Source organism: Hyperolius riggenbachi, chromosome 5, assembly GCF_040937935.1.
Source record: "Hyperolius riggenbachi isolate aHypRig1 chromosome 5, aHypRig1.pri, whole genome shotgun sequence".
NCBI lineage: Eukaryota > Metazoa > Chordata > Amphibia > Anura > Hyperoliidae > Hyperolius > Hyperolius riggenbachi.
Window position 1 is genome coordinate 71492216 of NC_090650.1, and position 18402 is coordinate 71510617.

At 44.3% G+C, this 18402-nt stretch overlaps 1 protein-coding gene across 7 annotated transcripts in view; it reads left to right on the top strand.

Moving 5' to 3' along the window:
* LOC137518257 (uncharacterized) overlaps positions 1–18402 on the top strand; it is a 56928-nt gene that overhangs the window by 21579 nt on the left and 16947 nt on the right. The window lies entirely within an intron of this gene.

Consider the following 18402-nt stretch of genomic DNA (forward strand, 5'->3'; position numbering starts at 1 on the left):
GTATATTATTGGGGTGGCTTATACTGAGATTTTGTGATGTATATAATGTCTAACTCGGGCAACAAAATGGCTGCCATACACAGCCCCGGCTGCTGCACCCACAGCAACACCAAGGTACAATACAGAAGAAATCTGAATTGACAGTGCTCCTAATTATTAAACATTTCATCATTTTTTGTGGTCAAGTTCAAAAGAGATATAATTTATTACCCGTGATTTAAAAATTAGCCTTCTGCCAATTAATCAATTACTCCCGAGCAATCAATGCGTGGTGCTAACAATTAGTTGACATTTCGCTCCCGATCTGGCAAATGCATGGGATGCCAGGGTTAAGTGTGAGATGAAGTGTCTCGAAGAGAGGAGAAAAGTGCTTTTCATCCCGCCGGATGATGAAAGGCTAAATAACACAGAAATAAGAATGATTTTGACCCGGTGTCCTAAAGCGAGCTGAGATGATAAAACAATGGCACATTATATAGTACTTCAATGGCTTTAATTATTTTAATGAACTTTTTTTTTAATATACATTTTGTGATAAGAAAAAAAAAAAGGTCGTGAATAACTAGATTTGGAAATTCTTCAAAAGTAAGAAAAAAAGGTGCTAATCTTGGATGCCGTACATCTCGCTTAATGTGTGTTTGGGTTTTTTTATGGACAGAAAAGAGCTTATTGATTTTAGTTGCCGATGGGCTGCATAGAAAAAAGGACTCTTTTAGCAGGGGTTTATGGTGGCCTGTCCATTGTTAATCGAAATTTACTCCATCTGCTTCTGATGAGAATAGAAATATTCAGCTTCTCCGTTCCATGTGTCAATTAGCACTAATGGCTTTAAATTATTCTCTTCTTATACCTAGAGATCTTTTACGAAAAAATCAGTTAAAGGAAAATGATCGCGTGTTTTTTGTGAGTACATTTTGAGTTGTTATTGCACCTCTCAAGGTAGCTATACATCTAGTGTTGATAGGCAAATTCAACCAAGAGACAAATCTCTCTATGATCGAATCTGATTAGAGAGAGATCTGTTGGCTGCCCATACACCCCAGGCCGATTCCCAATCGATATCAGCATGAAATCTCTTGGGAATGAGTCGTGTCCGTTGTGTCCACCGCTGCCCCCCAAGTGTATAAATGGGCCCCCGTGTTTGCATGTATACATTACTTGTCCTCTGTCGCCCACCGCGCAGTATCCAGCCGTCTTTAGAATCCCACTCCTTCATTAGTGAAATACACACTGCCAGCGTATAGCACATGGTGCGCGTGTGACACCACACATATGCCACATGCTATATGCCGGGGGCGTATATGTTATGGCCAGAACTCGAAAGCTGGCCACTTCGGGTCCTGGCCGGTCAAAGCTAGAAGTGGCCGTGTCCATGCGGCCAATGTGCGAAATGTATTAGGATTCAGGCCGGCATTGTTCATCTCCCCTGCCTCTTGCTCCTCCCCCTGAGTTCTGCCAGCCGGGGAGACTTGCGTGTCCCCCCCCCCCCCTTCCTGAGTCATTTGCCGCAGCAGGAAAGCAGGGATTCCTGAAGTTCGTTCCTGCAGAGCGGGTGCTGGCAGAAGCAATGTCTGCAGCGTTCCCACTGTGCTTACCTGCTGTGACGAACGTCTCGGGGAGGGTGGGGGGGGGGGGCGCGAGTGTCCCCGGCTGCCAGAACTCGGGGAGAGGAGCCAGAGCCGGGAGAGATGAATTCCAATATATTTTTCACATTGGCCGCAGGGCCACTTCTAGCTTTAACCATCAAGAACCCGAAGTGGCCAGCCTCTGGGTTCTGGCTGTAACTAAATATATCATTCCATAGGCAGATGGGCCCGCATGGTGGCGGACGTATGACATGTAATGTATAAATTCACACATGGGGCAAAATTATACACTAGGGGGGCAGCAGCGAGGGTTTAGTCGATAATAATTATTGAATAGGATAGTTGATAGTCGACCTTTACCATTTGGAAGCATTCCAGGTTCTTGCATATGCACAGAGTGCTGCGGAGCTGCGCTGTGTGTGGTCTTGAGGTAATTTAGCTCAGAGCGATAGTGTACTAATAGCTGTATTAGTACACTATCGTTCTGAGCTAAATTACCTCAAGATTGCACATAGCCAGGCTCTCCAGTGCGCTGTGCAGATAGGAACTAATAGCGGTGAGTGAAGGGGGCGTTCCTGAGGACGGGCAGAGAGGAGGAAATACTGACACTTCCTCCCCGCCCATCATCAACGTTCGGCTCAAGTCGAATATTTCGGCTGAGCAGGGCGGGGGCACTAAAGGGGGAGGAAGGTGCTGTGATTTAAGTCTCAACACAGCAAATACAAAAACTTTAAAAGTGTGTTATTTTACAGCGAGGTCAGCTGCTGCAGTGGATCACAGGTCTCCAGGTCCTCACCCCAATAGCCTTGATGCTCCCTGTGGCCTCTCTCACCAGCAGTTAGTCCAGATTCAGTTTCGAGTGGGTTAGTTGACCAAACACATATCATGAATATCACCTTACTTTCTACCTCTCCTTATCTGAATTAACTCATAATTGATTTCTCCTTATCTGTCTTATCCTATGATTTATCTTTCCGTTTCTATTCTCTGACTATACTTAAAGGAATACTTAAGCCAAAGTAAAAAAATGATTTTTACTCACCTGGGGCATCCCTCAGCCCCGTGAAGCTGTATGATGCCCTCGCAGCCCGGCTACGATCCCCCTGTCCCCGCCGGCGGCTACTTCCGGGTTCGGCGACAGCCGCCGACTGGCTGGGAACGCGTGTGAACGGGAGTGTTTAGAGCTGACTTTTGCAGGCTTTCATAAAAGCCTGGCAGTAGATCCCGGCGTTGCGTCTCTTCTTGAAAGCAACATGTTGCTTTCAAAGGCGGTAAACGCCGGGAAACAATTGCAGCGACCCGGACTGCTAGGCTTGAAGGCTTCCCAAAAGCCTTCAAAAGCTAGCATCTAAACACTAGTGTTTGAACATGGCGCCGAGCAACGTGTGAACCAGCCCTTCTATCTTGCCAAGTGATCTGTACAGAATGTTCGTTACTGAGAGATATTGCTTGCTTGGCAGTTGGAAAAAAGCCGTTATTTACCACAATGCAACGAGGTTCACAGCAAACTGTCAGGACCATGAACTTGACATCACACTGTGGGAGGGGTTTCACCACAATAGCAGCCTTACAGATGTCCCTGAAGATCTATTGGAAAGTATAGAGTTCTCGTGGGAAAGGTGGTATGAGCTACTGAATGGGATGAAGTTCAATCCTTCGTTAAAAAGTTCCTCTTGAGGCCCCTTTTACACTTGCCTTACAAGTGTGCATTGCGTTACCATGTGTTACCTCTGGTTAATGCAACGACAATGCAAGGCAAGGGGGAGGAAGGGGGATCACAGGTCTCCAGGGGCCTAGCACACTTACGGCGTTGTGCTGGAAGTGCCCGATAAGCCGGTGAGCCGCCACAAAGTCAACAGCGCGTTACCGTTGGACTTCTACAGTGGTGGAAGTTATGAAAGTCAATGGGCAGCGCAGAAATTTAAAATATGTTGGCGGTGGTGTACACGTGTGCCGAATAATGGGAATACCTGGGCATCCCAGTGACGTACTTTCTGTCCAGCATGGAGTACAGGGTGAGGGGCAGCAAAGGTCGTGCGTTTTGCGGCGCTATGCATATGACCCTCTGCCGCACTCTGCCAAGGGGTAATATGAATTACGTTTTGTGTGTTGCGATGCGATAGGGGCGGAGCATCACACTGCAAACGCAATGGCCAGGTGTAAAACTAGCCTCAAGGTTAAAAATAAGTAAGGTGAGAAAATGCAAGTAACCATGTAACCAGGGGCGGAACCACTTGTGCTCAGAGGCACAGTTCCCCCTAGTGACTGACCCCAGGTGTGCTGCAAGGATTGCAGCTAGAGTCACCCTCCTGCAATATGGCGATACATTGCTGCAATCACCATGTTACTGGACAGAGGCCCAGTTTTGACCAGTGAGTAGGGAAGCTGGAGCGAGGTTCGGAGATGCTTCAATCTGGCAGTAGAGCTGCAAACCATCAAACCTCTGCAGCGAGTAAATTGTTCTTTTTATAATGCAAAAGCTTTCCTTTTTTATAAGAACGTTTAGAATGTATACTTTTTACTCCCTAAAATCTATGCTAGTTATATTTATTTACATAGTGCCGACATATTACGCAGCGCTGTACAGAGTATATTGTCTTGTCACTAACCGTCCCTCAGAGGGGCTCACAATTTAGTCCCTACCATAGTCATATGTCTATATCATGTAGTGCATGTGTCATAGTCTAGGGTCAATTTAGGTGGAAGCCAATTGACATATCTGTATTCTTGGGATGTGAGAGGAAACTGGAGTTCTCGGAGGAAACCAACGCAGGCATGGGGTGAACATACAAACTCCTTGCAGATGTTAACCTGGTTGGGATTCGAACCGGGGACCCAGCGCTACAAGACGAGAGAGCCGCTAACCACTATGCCACCGTGCTGTGAAAGAGTGAAGGTGAATGAGTGCCCAAAGGAAAGATTATTCTGATTATTTCCACGTAATTAGATTCCTGTGTGTGTTGCCTGGCTAGACAAGTAACTTAAAGGGACCCTGAGCAGACACTGTGGGCATGCATATAAGCTAAAATATTTGGTAAAGAGGAGACACTTACTCTTTTGTAAGCACTCCTGCTCCCGGGCTGGCAGTTATAAATTACATTGGATCGGTGACTCTGACATTAAAGAGAAACCGTGACCAAGAATTGAACTTCATCCCAGTCAGTAGCTGATACCCCCTTTCCTATGAGAAATATTTTCCTTTTCTCAAACGGACTATCAGGGGGCTCTGTATGGCTAATATTGTGGTGAAACCCCTCCCACCGTGTGATGTCAGGACCATGGTCCTGACAGTTTCCTGTCTGTGAACCTCATTGCGTTGTGGGGAATAACAGCTGTTTCCAACTGCCAAAAAAGCAAGCAGCATCTCCTTCCACTGACATCACTTGCCAGCAGTAAAAATGTCACCATGTGATAAATGTCAGAATGTAAATCGGGTAGAGGAATGCTTTTACAATGGGCAAACACTGACTAAATCATTTATACATAATTATTGTAAAATTGAAGCACTTTTTTAATTAAGTTATTTTCACTGGAGTTTCTCTTTAAGTTGCGCTGTGCCCCAGAACAGGAAGCCTGCATGTCCTCTCTGCGCAGGCTTCCTGGCTTCTTCCCCCTCCCTCTGCCGTGCGTCATTTTACGGTTCTTGCGCGGAGGGAAGGAAACCAGGAAGCCTTCGCATGCGCAGAGAGGACATGCAGGCTTCCTGTTCTGGGGCACAGTGTGACTTTATGTCAGAGTCACCGGATCCAAAGTAATTGCTAGCAGCCAGCCCTGGAGCAGGAGCACCTACCTAAGGGGCCGGTAAGTGTCTCCTCTTCACCAAATAGCCGTGGGTATGCTTATATGTATACCCACAGCATCTGCTCAGTGTCCCTTTAACGTTTTTCTATTTCCTAGCACATCCCAGTTACAATCTATGCTAAAACAGTGTTTGTATTTCCAATCAGACAGTGGGAAAGATCATGTTTGTTTGCCGTGATCTCATAAATAATCCCGGTGACTCTGTCAACAGATTAGCTGCAAATTAACAGATCTGCAAGAAAGTACATTAAAACTTCCATTAATTTTTAGGCTGAGCTAATGACATTTTTGTTTAAATAATTTCCCAGTCTTCAGCCAAGAGTCATAATTGGTTTGGACAGTGCAGGGCACCAGCCTGTAGTGCAAATACAAATACACATCACGCTGTATTTATTACCCTGTGGGGATTAGAGGGAGAGTTCACCTCTCTTACCAATTTATACGCAAATCTTATTGAAATCCTTCCAAGAGTTGAAACCTTTAGTTTATAAATTCATTTGGAATAACTTTTGGACTTTGCATTGTATATCACAGCCCCATATGTGTGTAAGTACAGGTCAGTAGCAGAATGCATTTTAAAGGACCACTATTGCAAACAATTGTTAAATTTAAAATACATAGATATAAAAAGTAGACTTCTCCCTTAAATGTCCTATCAATTACTTTTCTCCTATGTCGATGTCGCTTAAAGCGGAACTGTACATTGGAGAAAAACAAACTGTTTCACTTACCTGGGGCTTCCCCAAGCCCCCCAGCAGCCGTCCTGTCCCGTGCCGGTCCTGCACGATCTTCCGTTCTGCCGCCGCCAGCTCGTATTGTTACCCACGACTTTCAAGTCGGCAGCAACTGCGCCTGCGTGCCCCAGGCTACGCGAACCTTTGTTTGTGTTCCAGTCCGCAACAGCGTCTTGCGCCATTAGAGCAGAATGGCCCAACATGCTGCAATGTCAGGCCATTGTGGTCATTCAGGTGCGTGGTGGTAATGGCGAGTGATATCGCGTCAAACTCAATGAAACCCCGGCGTTGTTCCCTCTAGTGTATAAATGTGCCCCCCGTGTGTGCATTTATACATTACCTGTCCTATGTCGCCCACTGAGTGGTGCCCATCCATCTTCCGGTTCTTCCTCTTCCATTTGCGCCTCCCACACTGCCGGCGTATAGCGAGTGTGTGACATTACATGCACCATGCGCTATTTGCCGACTCCGTGTGAGGCACAAATGGAAGAGGAAGTACTAGAAGATGGAAGCGCATCGCTCGGTGGGCGACAAAGGACAGGTAATGGATTAATGTACACACGACATGCACATTTATACACTCGGGGGGGGGGGGGCAGCGATGAGGCAGTTGACGTGGTGGACTCTGATGATTCCTGAGAGATTTCATGCTGAAATCGATCAGGATTCGACCTGCGGTGTATGGCTGACAGATCTTTCTCTAATCAGATTCAATCAGAGAGAGATTTGTCTCTTGGTCAAATGTGCCCATCATCGTTTTATGTATGGGCACCTTTACAGTAGGTATTGAAAATTTGACAGGATTTAGACTAGTCCATCTCTTCATGGGGGAAAGCATTCACTGAATGGGCAGTTGCTCAGTCCAACTGTTAACATAGTGTGTAATCGAGTAGACAGACTAGTCAGCGTATTTGTATAGATCCAGGAAGTACTGTATATACTCAAGTATAAGCCGACCCGAGTATAAGCTGACCCCCCCCAACTGTTATCTTAAAAAAACTGAGAAAAATGTTTGACCCGAGTACAAGCAGGGGGTGGCAAAAGTCACAACCACAATACCACTCACAGCCATGGCCGGCCTCAACCAAATATTAGAAAAGCAGCATAAATTCAGCAGATTGCAATAATAAGCCAGAACATAGGCCTACAATGGAGATGGACATGCAAAAAACTCCTGTTGTAAAGTTTAAGCTGGCATAAAGCTAAAGCAAGGAATGCAGAGCCACATAGTCATGTATCTAACACTTGATATAGGAATGCAAGGATTCTCACCACTCAGTAGACACTGTCCCTGTACACCTTCCAAGGCTACAACTCGAGATGAGGTTAGCTGGGACCTCCCATGGAAATGTCAAGTGTGTGGTCTCCCTCAGATGATGCACCACTGTGCATATAGTGGGAGCACTGTGGGGGTTACTCAAAGAGTAGTGACTCGAGTATAAGCTGAGACACTTTTTAGCCCAAAAATTAGGCTTATACTTGAGTATATAAAGTGTTTTGTAAAGAATGAAGGTAATAATGAGAATCTCCCATGACTAGATGGACTAATTTAAAATCTGTCAGATTCCTACTACCCACTGTAAGATACAGCAGCATAGGTAAATGGTCATTTATAGTGCATTTTACTTTGGGGGAAAAAGGAACATTTGATATTTATGTATTTTAAATGTTATTGTATGCATGTAATTGCACTTCTTCCCGTAAATACTCTGATAGTCCTTATACATTATGGTCGCCACACCTTAGGGTAAGCTAGCCCACAATATATAATAAAAGTGCAATATGGTGTTTTGGTGCTCCACTGTAACAATGTCCACTCTTCAAATCAGATTAGTCCATCATGTCAGATCCTCATGTGACTTCCTGAATCTCACAATATCATCCAAAATGACATCTCACCTGATATAATAGCTGACCGATGACAGACCGGCAAAGCACGCTCAGTATCCAATACAATTGTCTCCCCTGGAATCATTAAATCTTCATCAGCATTCCTCAAAAAAGTTAAAACAGACACTTTTGGTGTAGTATGTCCTTACAAGGCAGTAACGCCCAGCCACCAAGATACCACATGTGTGAGAACCTACAACAGCACCCTCATGTGATAATCCATCACCTGTAACAAAATAAACTGCTCACCAGATTCGCTGGCTGACCGACCACAGACCAGCAGATATTGTTTAGGTGGCAGTATTCCTAAGCAGGTAAGCCTCCTGCGTAGCTTCAGCCTTTAAATCTACATCCAGGGTCGTAACTAGACTTTACAGGGCCCCCTGCAAAAATACTAGCATGGGGCTCCCTTTGTCCCTGAACCCCACGGATCGGGGGCCGGCGAATGGCAACTGATAAAAAAATTACATTCACTCCACACACTTTTTGTGATTAAATGGGGAGGTTTATTGCTAATTGGCTGCACTTGCGGTTGGGGAGACAGAGGTGGAGGGGCACCCAAAATCTCTGGGGTGGCAGTGGTGATTGCTACACTCATGTGTGCCTCTACAAACGCCTTTGCATATCGTAATACTATTTAATCAAACTTTAAAATAACATAAAATTGCACTCACATTGAAGATAAAATCGTGCACATTCTATATTAAAAGTCCCGGGTTGTTTCCAGCGTCCTGCATCCACCATCAGTCGAGCTCCGCCCAGAGCAGAGGAAAAAAAAACGTGGCTTCCTCCAGCCCACCCCCTGTAGCCTGCGAGGTCCCTCGGCATCCTCAAAGTTTCCTCCGTGGTCCAGCTGGCCGTTCCGTTAGGTGTGCGACTTTGGCAGATCAAAAGGTTTAGACTTTTATTCAGCTCTTAGGGCAATGTCCCAAGTGATGAATACAAGTCTAAACCCTTTTATAATAAAGTTTTTTGAGCCTCCTTATTAAGATAGGATCAGTTTTTTATGCACTTTTATGATTTCTTACTTCACGCTTCCACACTGAGCATTGCAGTGCTTGTCAATCCACTTCTTGCAGTCTGTTGCTGTTGTCCACATCCCATCGAAAAAGCTCTTTAGTATAAAGATCGTGGAAACTTTGTTCATCAGCAGTTTCCAGCAATTCAGTTTTTCAATGGGTACAGTGCTGCTCACAATTCTTCATACTTCTGGCAAATTTTGACTTAGTTACTTTTATTCAACCAGCAAGTAATTTTTTGACGGGAAATGACATAGGTGTTCCCCAAAACATAATAAGATGATGTACAAGAGACATCATTGTGGGAAAAAAACATTTCTCAGCTTTTATGTACAGTATATTTGAGCAAAAAGTGTCCAGTCCAAAATTATTTATACCCTTCTCAATAATCAATAGAAAAGCCTTTATTGGCTATTACAGCAATCAAACACTTCCTATAATTGCAGACCAGCCTTTTGCATGTCTCCACAGGTGTTTTTGGCCATGCATCTTTAGCAATGAGCTCCAAATCACTGGCGTACCTACTGGGGATGCAGCCCCATTAGCCGCAGGGGGGCCTGGGGCCCCTCTGGGGCCCGCCAGCCGTGTGCGGGGGGACCCCCAGCCAGGAACTGGCCGCAGCGTCTAATAGACGCCGGGCCAGTTCATTCCTCGCAGCCCCGCAGTCTCCTGGGAGGCAGAGCAGGGCTACGGCAAGATGCCGTAGCTCTGCACTTTGCCTGTCAGCGCGGGAGATGTGCTGCAGGAGGATCGTCGGGGAGCTGCGCGCCAGATGCTGGGAGAGGAGACTTCTGCCAGGTAAGTGAATTGTTTTGTTTTTTCACAGGTGCAATTTTTTTTTTGGGTAACTGCTGCCCACATTGCTATTTTCTGGTGTCTGCTGCCCACATTACGATTTTCTGGTGTCTGCTGCCCACATTGCAATTTTCTGGTGTCTGCTGCCCACATTACGATTTTCTGGTAACTGCTGCCCACATTGCGATTTTCTGGTGTCTGCTGCCCACATTGCGATTTTCTGGTGTCTGCTGCCCACATTACGATTTGCTGGTAACTGCTGCCCACATTGCGATTTTTTGGTGACTGCTGCCCACATTTCGATTTGCTGGTAACTGCTGCCCACATTGCGATTTTCTGGTAACTGCTGCCCACATTGCGATTTTCTGGTGCCTGCTGCCCACATTGCGATTTTATGGTGACTGCTGCCCACTTTACGATTATTTTATGGTGACTGCTGCCCACTATACGATAATTTTATGGTAAAATGCTGCCCACTTTACGATTATTTCATGGGGAAATGCTGCTCACTTTACGATTATTTTATAGGGAAATGCTGCCCAATTTGCAATTAATTTCTGGTGAAATGCTGCCCAATTTACGAGTAATTTCTGGTGAAATGCTGCCCAATTTATGATTAATTTTTGGTGAAATGCTGCCCATTTTACGATTCATGTCTGGTGAAATGCTGCACAATTTACGATTAATTTCTGGTAAAACATTGCTGCATTAGGATTATTTTGTAGTGAAACGCTGCCCCATTACGATTATTTGGCGCCTATGGGGGGGCCCCATCCTCATTTTCGCAGGGGGGGCCCAGTGATTTCTAGTTACGCCCCTGCTCCAAATCTTTCAGGTTGAAGGGTCTTCTTGCCATCATCCTGATTTTTAGCTCCCTCCACAGAGTCTCAATTGGATTGAAGTCAGGACTCTGGCTGGGCACTCTAAAATGTCAATGTTGTTGTCTATTAACCATTTCTTCACCACTTTTGCAGTGTGTTTTGGGTCATTGTCATGCCTAAATGTCCACTAGTGGCCAAGGCCAAGTTTCGCTGTAGACTGCCTGATGTTGGCCAAAAATACATGTGGAGACTTGCAAAAGGCTGGTCTGCAATTATAGGAAGTGTTTGATTGCTGTAATAGCCAATAAAGGTTTTTCTATTGATTATTGAGAAGGGTATGAATTAATTTTGGACTGAACACTTTTTTGCTCATATGTTAATAAAAGCTGAGAAATGTTTTTTTTCCCACAACAATGCCTGTTGTACATAGTTGTCTTATCTTTTGGGAGACACCTATGTCCTTTACCATCAAAAAATGACTTGCTGGTTGAATAACAGTAACGTAAAGTCAAAATTTGCCAGGGGTATGAATAGTTATGGGCAGCACTGTACTTAGTTTTAGGACGACAGTCAAGAAAGTAGGAGGAAAGCAAGGAAAGCCTCCAAGATGCTCTCCATTATGAGTACCCTAATAAAAGATTGATAATTGCCTGGACAAATGTGTTTCTAAGCACAGACAAGGATTTGCCCCTTCACCTTTTACCTCAGGAGATCCAGGTGGAAATGAGTCACAGCACAACAAATCTTGCTGCATGTTATTACCGCTAGCTACATTAAAATGATATTAGGTAATCAGGACCTGTATTAGATGTGCATAGTTCAAGACCGGCGTACCATTGATTTGTTATATTATGGAAACACAGTCCATAAATAAATAAAATGTTTTCATTCAATTATAAACAGAAAATAGAGAGAGCGGGAGCTTTTATATAGAGCTCTTGTCAGCTCTGCATAAATCTAGATTATTGTTTTTAAAACATTACCGGGATTTGTCTTGGTGACTTTGTGCTAAATACATTGAAAACTTTTCTCTCTTTTTTTTCTTCTTTAGCTCTGTAAATTTAGCAAGAATCCCAATGATTTTTTTCTGACGAGACCTCAGTGATATTTCCCTCTTTTACAGTGTGTTATGACCGAAAGCAACGGTAGATCTCCCCAAAGCAGATACAACCAGCAATGGAAATACCATTTTGGTGGCTTGGGAATGGATAGAATTTATGTCAAGTTTTATTGCTGTCTGTGTTCCCATTTAAAGGTTTTCCTTTTACTTCCTTTGCTTTTGAAACCCGGGAAAAGCCATGAACAACCTTTAAAATTTTTTAATATTGAGTAAAAGTCTATTTATTTCAGAAATTCAACTCACGGCGCTGAGAGGCAGGGCTGCAGCCGTTAGCCCTGCCTCAAGAGCAGCAAAATCTACGACCAAGTTGGTTGTAGTTTTTGCAAGGGGGGGGTTGGGGGGTCAGGGACCCTCGTTTAGCCGCGGGATAGCGGCGTTTTAGCAGGGGCACACATGCCCCTGCTGACTATGAGACAAGAAGCGACATTTATTCTCGCTTCAGTGTCTCTTTAATTGGGTTCTTGAGTATTGTACAGATTACAAGACATGGGTCTTGCCCCCCCCTGGCTCCCATGAAGACTGTTGGAGGTCTCTGGTCTTGGCATGGGTGTCTTGCCACCCCTTCTTTCTTTCTGTCTCTAGCCTTCTCTTTTTCTATCTCTTCTGTTTTTTCTCATGTCTTTATGTATTTGGTTGGCTGTTCCAACACAGCACATTCCTGATCCTGGGGCATTTGACCGAGTTTACTTACCCCTTTAGATATTATGCTAGTAAGGGGGCCCTGGTGATTGATCCCTTTGGGCGCCAGGGCGCTCGCCTCAAATATGGCAACCTGCCTTCCGAGGTGGTCTTACGAGATGGTTCGTTGGACACATGGGGGCAGCCATGTGTTGAATATGCTATTTGGTATCACTCTTTTTAGCATCCTGAATTAGGAAAAGTATTATACTGGTTGTTGGAGGATGTTTTGCACATTGTTCAAGTTTTGAGATTTTGGCAGCACTGGGTAGCTGCTATTCTTGTGATGTTGATTATATTTTGTGACTGGACAATACATATTGCTGTTTTATGTATGTACTGTTTTGTATTACATCATTTATAGATAAGGAATCTTAAAAAAAACAAAAAACAGTGGGACATAGCACAACGCAACGCAGAAAAAGCTAACGTCGCATTGTGAACGACGCATAGGATTAGCATTGCAGTGCGGTAAGCTGCGTTGCAAGAGTTTATAACGCAGCTCCGCAACGTCCCACTGTGAATGCAGCCTCAATGTCTTTCTTACATGTCTTTTATACCTAAAGAACCAAAAGGTATGTAGGAAATACATTGTGAGATCAGCTCCTTTTAAATCCTTTAAAAGGAATCCGAGGTATGGATATGGATACTACCATATTTGTTTCCTTTTAAACAATACCAGTTGCCTGGCAGCAGGGCCGGGAAAAGGCGAGAGAGGCTCCAGCCTCAGGGCGCGGTGTCGGAGGGGGCACACAACTCACTCAGCTACCATTCCCCTATTGTGTTTGAAGCAGAGAGAAATAAGAAAAGGGGATACATGGCAGTGACTGCAAGCCAGATAACTAGAGTTTAAGGTGTTGGGGGGGGGGGCCTCTTAGTCTAATAGCAGTGCAGCTAGTGACGGCTGGGGTGGGAGGGATGGAGGGGCGCACTTTGGTGTCTCAGCCTTGGGTGCTGGAGGACCTTGTCCCGGCTCTGCCTGGCAGTCCTCCTGATCCTGAGTCTCTACTAGTACTTTTATCCAGACCCTGAGCAAGAATGCAGCAGATCAAGTACTCTGACCCAAATCTACTGGATTAGCCATATGCTCATTCCAGGGTTTTGCCTTAGACACTACATATGCCAGAAGATCAACACGGCTGCCAGGCAACTGGCATTGTTTACAAGGAAATAAATATGGCAGCCTCCATATTTCTCTCACCTCGGGTTCCCTTTAAACAGTGTACTTATTCTTTGGACGTCTCCTCTATAAAAGGTAAAGAAAGGAAGTCGGGGTTGAATGCCACATTTCCCATCAGCGTATTTTGCCTGTGTAGGTCCCGGCTTCTGCGCCTTTCCACAAATCAGGGCCTAGGTGTAACTGATACAAATTGAGGTCAAAGTGCCTGTTAAATCTATCAGTCATTTGCGATGAACCTATTAAAATATCTCTGCCCTTAGTTCACATTCCTCCCAGAAGGCATCGTCCTCTCAGAGTAGTAAATTATGTGCATTTTTTTCCAGCGGACATTATTCATAATCCCTGACATCAGACATATTATTGCTATTAGTTAATGCCACCTGATAGTGAAACAAGTCATAAAAGTTGCATTATTCTTTTGAAATAGCGTTGTGCTTCCATTTCTTTATTGAAGATAATTTGCAACATTAGACTTACATAACAGAATAACTCTTCAAAGTGTAATATCCCATTCAATTATTACTTTTAGATGAGGCTCTTTTTCTACTTTAGTCTTAAAAAGCTATTTTGACCTTGAAGATAATTTGTGTTTTCCTGTTCCCTGAAGCAGAATATGTAATTAAGGACATTTACAGGTGAATTCAATAAAAGCTGGCAAACAGGAGGCTAGTTTGTGAATGACAAAACTCGGTAATGAGTGTGAGGGTCTCATTTATTAATGTCCTTGAGATGTCTATAATGGGGGTATTAATACTTACCTGGAGCTTTGTCCAGCCCCATGAGGTGCGTGGGCTTCCTTTGCCATCCTCTCTGGCCGCTCCGTTGTCTTCTAGTCCCCCCTGGTAATCTGGCCAGTCATCCACTTCTGCACATGTGCGGGCCTGCCCATTCATTGATCTAAATCCCCGTGTGAATGAACGCAGCCGTCCATGAGACGACGCCTTTATTCATAAAGACCATCCACGCATCACTTCCTCTTTGTGTAGTAATACTATGCATAAGGAGGTCAAGCGCGAGGACATCTTGTGGCCAAATAGTAAAATTACATCTCCTTTTTTTTTTTTAAATAAAAGACCTATTTTGACCTTCTTTTTACATTTAAATTAACCCCTGACCTCCCACACTCCCCCCACAATTACCCCCAAAAAATTTTTGGGGAAAAAAAATTACAAACAAAAAAAATACATAAATAGTTACCTTAGATACTGAACTTTTTTAATATGCATGTCAAGAGGATATATTACTATTACTTTATAAATTATGGGCTTGTAATTAGGGATGGATGCAAAACTGAAAAAATACACCTTTATTTCTAAATAAAATATTGGTGCCATACATAATACTAGGGAAAAATTTTAAACGTTGAAATAACCGGGACGAATGGGCAAATAAAATGTGTGGGTTTTAATTACCGTAGCATGTAATATTTTAAAACTATAATGGCCGAAAACTGAGAAATAATTAATTTTCCCCATTTTTTTCATTTTTCCTGTTGAAACACCTTAGGTATAAAATAATTCTTAGCAAAAAGCACCCCCCCAAAGAAAGCCTAATTAGTGGCGAAAAAAACCAAGATATACTGTAGATTGTTTCATTGTGATAGACAGTAATAAAGTTATAGGCAAATGAATTGAAGGAGTACCGACAGGTGAAAATTGCTCTGTGTTTTAAGGGGAAAAGGGTATTTCTATAATCTTTTTCTAAATCTTTCTTATCTCTTATTTCTTGTTTTCATGGGTTTAAATATACAGGTAGCCCCCGGTTAGCAAACTAGATAGGGACGGTAGGGTTGTTCTTAATTTTCTCAATTCCAATACATATTACCCCAATCCAAAAAAAGAAATGCAAAATCACGCGTGGAAAATGAGATTTCAGAGTGAACACAGAGCTCCAAAATACCCGAAAATGGAGGGAAAGTGTGCCTCATAAAATACACCGCGTTCCAATTTATTATGCAAATTATATTTTTCTCTGATTTCCCTAAATAGTCGAAGCAAGTGGTGGTCAGCATAATTTTTGCGTCATCAACCGTTAAGAGCATAATTCAAATTTTACTGTACAAACTTTCTAATGATAACTGTATATTTTTCAAAATAAAAAAACAAAATTAAAATGCAGTATTATGCACAACAGAGTTTCTAACCATTGTATAGGTTGTGAAGAACTGAAAATGGTCATTTGTTAAATTTTCTGCATTAGGAGGTCATATTTACTGAAATCAAAAGCTATTTCAATCAAAAACATGATAGCAGATTCATAATTCTTGCATCCATTGAACTTGTGCGATTTTTGGATAGTTTCTACTTCAATTTCTTTGAAAGATGTCAGAATAGCTGTTTGGATATAAACTGCCTCCCACCCTCATAGATCTTTTGCTTGAGGGAGGATGCTCCAAAGGATCTCAGTAGGACTGAGGTCAGGGAGGATGGGGGCCACACCATGATTTTCTCTCCTTTTTTGCTGACAGCAGCCAATGATGCAGAGGTATTCCTTGCAGAATGAGATGGTGCATTGTCATGCATCAAGATGATTTTATCACGGAATGCACACTTTTTTTGCACCATGGAAGAAAGTGGACAGTCAGAAACTCCACATACTCTCCAGAGGTCATTTTCACACCTTCAGGGACCCTAAAGGGGCTGAACAGCTCTCTTCCCATGATTCCAGCCCAAAACATTACTCTGCCACATCCTTGCTGACGTCACAGCCTTGTTGGGATATGGTGACCATCCACCACTCCATCCTTTTGTATCATCCAGGGTTGCATGGCACTCATCAATAAACAAAGTGTGTTGCTGAATGAACAAAGAACAAGAAACAACCGGACACCGGGAGCCCGCTCTGGTGTGATATCGTCTAAATAGATCTCTTAGTAGAGAGAACCCAATTAGTGTTTAGATCTGCAGACTCTCTCCACCCTCCATGTCCCCAGCCCCCGCCCCTTTCCCCCCCTTCCCCCCCCCCCCCCCCCCCCCGGTATAGTCCTACCGGTCCCCCCCCCCTTTCCCCCCCCCCCCCCCCCCCCCCCTCCATCCCATCCCCGCATGTACTCGTGCCACTATTCCTTAGACTAAATGGTACTTTCCAGACGCCCACACAATGACCACCCTTTCCCCCCCCCCCCCCCCCCCCCCCTCCCATATGTATACTTCAAATGGTACACAGACTTTCCACACCCCCCCTCTTCCCAAAACCACATGGACTCATGCTGCTATCCCATAGACAAACTAATATTGTCCAGACGTCCCACTCTAGTGACCGGTCCTTTTCCCCTCCCCCCCCCCCCTCCCCCCCCTTCCCTCCCCCCCCCCTCCCCCCCCCCCTTTCCCCCCCCCCCCCCCCCCCCCCCATTGTGGTTTACCAAATGCATACTTCAAATGAGATACAGACTCTCCATACTGCAGCCCCCCATGTTAAACAAGTCCCAGCGTGTACCCGAGTGATACGTAGGGATATATATGTATATATAATAGATAGACCTATATACAGAAATATAGGAGTGTATACTGGTGACCCCCAATATCACATCTGGATCGTATATGAGCTTAGATGTATTCAGAAGGCGGCCTAGCAACTACCTTCATTGCTCCATTCTATGATCTTAATAATAAGGAGCATCAGGCTCAACAAATATAAGCCTTACTAACAATCGTCTATAAAGCATAACCATACTAATATGAATAAGTATATATGTTAAACCTAATGTTTTTATTTACTGTGGTGTTTTAAACTGTTGTTCTTCAGAGTTCCCCTTTAATATGGCCACCAGTGTTCCATCAGTAAGTGTAAATCGTTGTTCCCTCGAGTCCCCCTTAAAGCATAACCATACTAATATGAATAATTACATATGTTAAATCTAATGTTTCTAATTACTGTGGTATTTTAAACTGTTGTTCTTCAGAGTTCCCCTTTAATATGGCCACCAGTGCCACCAGTGCTCCAACAGCAAGAGCAAATCGTTGTTCCCCCGAGTCCCCCTTAATATGGCCGTTTTGCCACACCAGCCCCCCGCTATACGAGTACCACTCTGTACTTCGTATGGCGCAATCCCCATAATTCTCCACCTTTATTTTGGGATCGCGACCCCGTTATAGCTTATGGCCGCTTGCCCCTTCCAACATGGCCACCGGGGCATGATAGCCACACGTAAGATGGCCGCCGCCCTTACACTCCCCATGGAGGTGACGCTCCACCCGACCGGATGGGACGTCACGGGAGTCCCAAACTTCCGCCCGCACGGGCGCATTAGCAGCGGCCAGACAGGTTTTAAACCGCTGTGCAGCAATCCGCGCGCATGGCGCCCACGCTGAGCATCGCTATAATACAGGTAAGCCGCTTCTCGGCACTCCATACCTAGTCCTGCCCATGCCCTTCGCATCTAATATAGAGCTGCTTGTCGACCACCCGCTCCACCACTGGCCCCTAACCTAGGGCAGCACCTCAAAATAAGATGCGCTGTACTATCCCTCTACTTTTCCTCAGCAAAACACTAGTTGCTCCCCACAATAGTGGAACTCCTGTCCGGGTACGCCTTCCTGGTTGAGCCACACATTACTACTCTCCCCACACCCACCCTAGTGTATCCAAATTTGGTATATACCAGCATAATGTGGACTAATAGTTAAACCTATGAACTGAGATACAGTTTATATTTTTTTATATACATACATGCCATGCTCTTGTATGTTTTTATTTATACTTGATTTTATCTATGGGAATTTTACAGGCTGTCTGTTGTCAAACTGGGCATCAGTCCTTTAGGAAAAGTGCGACTTATA